This window comes from Podarcis bocagei, assembly GCF_964188305.1.
Source record: "Podarcis bocagei genome assembly, chromosome: 7".
Taxonomy (NCBI): domain Eukaryota; kingdom Metazoa; phylum Chordata; class Lepidosauria; order Squamata; family Lacertidae; genus Podarcis; species Podarcis bocagei.
The window spans coordinates 94,763,388-94,768,387 of NC_138132.1; positions in this window are offsets into that span (position 1 = coordinate 94,763,388).

Consider the following 5,000-nt stretch of genomic DNA (forward strand, 5'->3'; position numbering starts at 1 on the left):
GCCTATCGTCCCACCAATACGAGGGTTCCGAGGCGGATCCCGAGGGTGACCCCTCCGGGGAACGGACGTCTCGTGTCGGTTCCTCGTCCGAGTCGAACCCCCGGAACGTGCTGGCCGAAAGCGTGGGCGTGAAAAGCCAGTCGTCGAAAAAGTCTGCTGGCATAGGTCTATGTGGGAAGAGGGCATGAAACTCGTCTTTGAGCAGAGGTTCGTCTAAGGCGTATCCCGGCACCCAGCTGTTCGCACTGGCCGGGGTGCCCTCCTTGGCGAGAAAGTATTCTACCCCCTCTTCCCCCCATCTGGAGTCCAAAATCTCCGTGACTTCGTTGATGCGCTCCTTCTGTGCCACTCCCGCGTGCCCTGTTCTGTCTCTGGCCGGACTCGGCGCCGTTCCGGGTTCCTGGAACCTGTGCGGTGCCTTGTAGGGAGTGAGCACCGATCTGTGGAATACTGGATGCATCCTGGAACCCTCCGGAAGTGCCAGTCTGAAAGCTACCGGGTTGACCTGCTCTTCGACTTGGTAGGGCCCCAGTTGCTTATGCCCTAGTTTCTTCTTGGCCAACGACCTGGCCGGCACTGCATGGGCTGCTAACCAAACCCAGTCTCCCACGTGGAGCTCTTCTCCAACCCTTCTGTGCTTGTCTGCTTGTACCTTGTATGCGTGCTTGGCCAGCTCCAGGTGGCGCCTCAGCTGATCGTGGACTTCCTGCAGCTCCGACGCGAACGCATCTGCTGTCTGCGGCTCCCCCTCCCCCATTCTTTCCAGTCCCGGGAAGGTTCTGGGGTGTCTCCCGTTGTTGGCGAAGAACGGCGTGACCCCCGTGGACACGTGCTTCGTGTTGTTGTAGGCGAATTCGGCAAGCGGCAGGTAATCCACCCACGTCGCAGGCTGTTGATTTGCATAACATCTCAGGTACTGCTGCATGATGGCATTGACCCGCTCCGCTTGCCCGTTGGTCTGCGGGTGTCTCGCCGACGCCAGGTTGATCTTGACGTTCAGGAAGCCCATCAGCTTCTGCCAGAAATTCGAGATGAACTGCCGCCCCCGGTCGGACAGAATAGACCGTGGCAGACCGTGAACCTTGAACACGTGGTCTATGAACAGTTTGGCGGTGTGCTCCGCCGTGGCCACCTTAGCACACGGAATGAAATGGGCCATCTTGGAAAACAGGTCCACCACCACCAGCACTGCCGTCTTGCCCCTTGAGCTGGGCAGATCCGTGACAAAGTCCAGGGCCACCCTTTCCCAAGGTTCGACCGGAGTTTGCAGCGGTTCCAACAGTCCGGCCGGCGGTTTGTGCACCGGTTTGGCCCTCTGGCAGGTGTCACACCTCGCCACGTAGTCTGCGACCTCCCCTCTCATTCCAGGCCACCAGAAATCCCTGGCTACTAATTCCACCGTCTTCTCCTTGCCAAAGTGCCCGGCCGTGGGCGCGTCGTGCAGCTGCTGCAGCACCTTGGCTCGAAGTTCGTCTCCCGGCACGTAGATGGCCCCTTTACGGATGAGCAATCCATCTCTTAGCTGGAAACCGTCGGCCGCTGCCTTGCCCCTTTGCACCTCTGCCATCTTTGCTCGTGCGAAGGAGTCCCCCTGCAACGCTCGTCGCACCGCCTCTAGGTCCACGGTCGCCGCGGCGCACGCCCACACTGTCGGTGCGAAGATGTGCATGGCGGCCGCTGGTGTTGCGTCCTCCAGATACTGTGGCTTACGGGAGAGAGCGTCTGCCATGATGTTGGTGTCCCCCGGGACATACTCTATTCGGAAGTCGAAGTTCGCAAAGAACTCAGCCCAACGTATCTGCCTCTGATTCAGGAACTGTGCCGTGCGCCAGTGCTCTAGATTCTTGTGGTCCGTGCAAACCTGCACCGTGTGCTTGGCGCCGATCAGAAAGTGCCTCCACGCCTTGAACGCTGCGTGAATGGCCAGCAACTCCCTGTCCCATATGGTGTAGTTCTGCTCGGACTTGCTGAGCTTCCTGGAGTAAAACGCTCCCGGTCGCCACACCCCCTGCGGGTCTTTCTGCAGCAGGACCGCCCCCACGGCTCTGTCCGAAGCGTCTGTCTCCACCCTCATCGGCTTGCTGGGGTTGACATGAAGCAGCTGCTCTTCCGACGCGAAGAGACGCTTGAGTGCCTGAAAGGACTGCTCCGCCTGCTCTGTCCAAATGAACTTCTTTTTCTTGGAGCTAAGCGTGTCAGTGATGGCCGCCGTCTGCATCGCGAAGCCCTTGATAAACTTGCGATAGAAGTTCGCAAAGCCGACAAACCGTTGGACCTCCTTCCGGTTGCGCGGGCTCTTCCAATCCAACACCGCTCGAACCTTGGCGCTGTCCATGGCGAGCCCCTTGTCAGACAGCTTGTAGCCCAGAAAATCCACCTCCGTCACGTCGAATTGGCACTTCTCCAGCTTGGCGTAGAGCCTATGTTGCTTTAGCCTGCTCAGCACTTCCTTGACGTGTTTGTCATGCTCCTGCTGCGACTCCGAAAAGATCAGGATGTCATCTAAGAAACAGACGCACGTCTTGTAGAGAAGTCCCGCCAACACGTGATGCATAAAAGCTTGAAAAACGTGGGAGCCATTTTGCAATCCAAAAGGCATAACTCTATATTCGTAGGTCCCCAGTGGCGTGAACATGGCTGTCTTCCACTCATCACCCTCCCGCATGCGAATGAGGTTGTACGCCCCCCGCAGGTCCAACTTGGTGAACACTCTGCCCTTTCGTACCTTTGCGAGGAGGTCGTCAATTCGGGGCATGGGGAAGTCCGATGGCCTAGTCACACTGTTCAAAATCCTGTAATCCACTACGAGTCTCTTTTGGGGCGTGTCCCGCTTCTTAACAAAGAATACGGGACTGCCCCCCACTGCCTTGGACTCCCGGATGAAGCCGCGCTGCAAATTATGATCAATGAACTCCTTGAGTTCTTGCAGTTCGTCCTCTGACATGGAATACAGTCTCCCTTTAGGCAGCGCCGCCCCCGGCAGCAGGTCAATTTTGCAGTCATATGGTCTGTGAGGGGGTAGCCTGTCTGCCTCCTTCTCGCAGAAAACTTCCAAAAATTCAGCGTACTTGTGGGGAATCGCTTGCAGCGTGCCGAGCAGCAGCTGTGACTCCTCTTCCTCTCCTTCCTGCCTGGGCACGATGCAGTGTTCAGCACAAAAGGAAGAGCCGAAGATCAACTGCCTCTGGTACCAAGCCATCGTTGGGCTGTGCTTGTCCAGCCAACTCATGCCCAATACAACGGGCGTGTCAGATAGTTGAGTGACGTTGAAGCTGATGATTTCTTTGTGATTCCCAAGTCGCATCACCATTGGTGGCGTCTGCGTCACCACTTGCCCCCCGAGCAGCTCCCTGCCATCCACCGTGACAACCTGCAGGGGCAGTGTGGCCGGCAGCAACTGCACAGCGTGCCTGTCGACAAAGTCCTGCCCTATAAAGTCCGCATTGCTGCCTGAGTCAATGGTGATTGGCACGTCTATGGTGATTCCATTGGGCAGCTGGAGAGATGCTGTGAGCCTCACTACTGGTTTGGGCAGGAGGGGGTTCACGGGCTGTAAAATCTCTGGGGACTGCGTCACTAACACGTCTGGCTGGGCCCCAGTGCCTCTTCCTCCAGCCAGACCGCGTCGTTTCCCTGCTGTGGTCCTCCTTGCTGCGTTGCTGCAGTCACCATTGCTGAGGCTGCAGTGAGCTTGTGGGGCCTCTGGGGACACTCTTTTGCCATATGCCCTGGTTCCTCACAGACGTAACACTTCCTGTTCCCTCTAGGAGGCTTCGCTTTCACTGCTGCCGGTGCTAGGGCTCTGGTTGCTGACTGAGCCCTTGCACCTCCAACCTCCATAGGTTCGGCTCCTCCTCCTGGCGGAGGCGTGGATTGCGCCCGCGCTGCTTCTCTGGGAAGGAAGGAGGGGCCCCCGGCTGGTTCGCGCCCTCCACGCCCTTCGTCCTTGCTCCACGGACGTCCTTCCAGCCTCACCCCCACTGCCAGTGCCCTCTGAACGACCTCCTGGGTGGTTCGGGGTCTCTCCCCCCTCGCGATCTCATCTTTAAACGAGTTGTGCAGCCCCTCCCAAAAGAGGTCTCTTACAGGAGCCGAATCTCTGTCCCATTCCAGGGCACTGACCAAGGCGAAAAAGCGGGCATGATACTGCCTGACGCTGGCCCTCCCTTGTCTCAGCCCATGCACCTCCTTCCGTGCAAGATCCACGTCAATACTTGATAAAAAGCACCCATCCATCGCTTTAATAAAGGCATCCGCATTCTGGAGCGCCGGATCCTTATCTCTCCATAAATTGCGTAGCCATGCTTTCGCATCCCCATGCAGATGGGACATGATGAACCCCACTCTCTCTTGTTCATCTCTAAAGTCTTTATGCAGCAGTTGCAGTGCGCACAGTACGTCGGCTCTAAAGTTGGGATACTGTTGCAGGTTCCCATCGAAGTGAGAGACCAGCCCGCCTGTCCGTCTCGCCAACCCAATTCCCTCCTGCCGGGGTGTCTGCTTTGTCAGCACGTCTAACCTGACCTGGAGATCCCTGCAGGCGGCAGCTGCCTCCTCCTCTCTCTTCCTGGATGCGAGAACCTCGGCGTTCAGTTGTGCCACTGCTTTTCTGAGGTCCTCTATCTGCTGCTCAGCCGTCATGTCGTCTGCCGTTCGTGAGCTCGCTAGTAGGCACCTGTTTCTCTCCCCTCCTCGAGGCTGTAGATGCCCACAATGGTGAGACGGAGCTTACTGTCAGAGCTGCTTGAAGATCCTAGCTCACAGAGGATCACGCTAGCCAGCGATCATTAAGTAAAAGTCTTTATTGAATTACAGTTTCCACTCTCACGCTGCTGCGCGCAAACTCTACGTCTAGTAGCTAGATCGGCGAAGCTCCGTCTGAGTCTCCGCCCCGTGAGCACCAGCTTAATATCCTAGCCTTGCTCCACCTTTTCCGCCTGACTGTCCTCCTCTGGGTCCCTCTACCCCCCGGGGCCTCCTCCTTCCGGGATTCTTCTGAC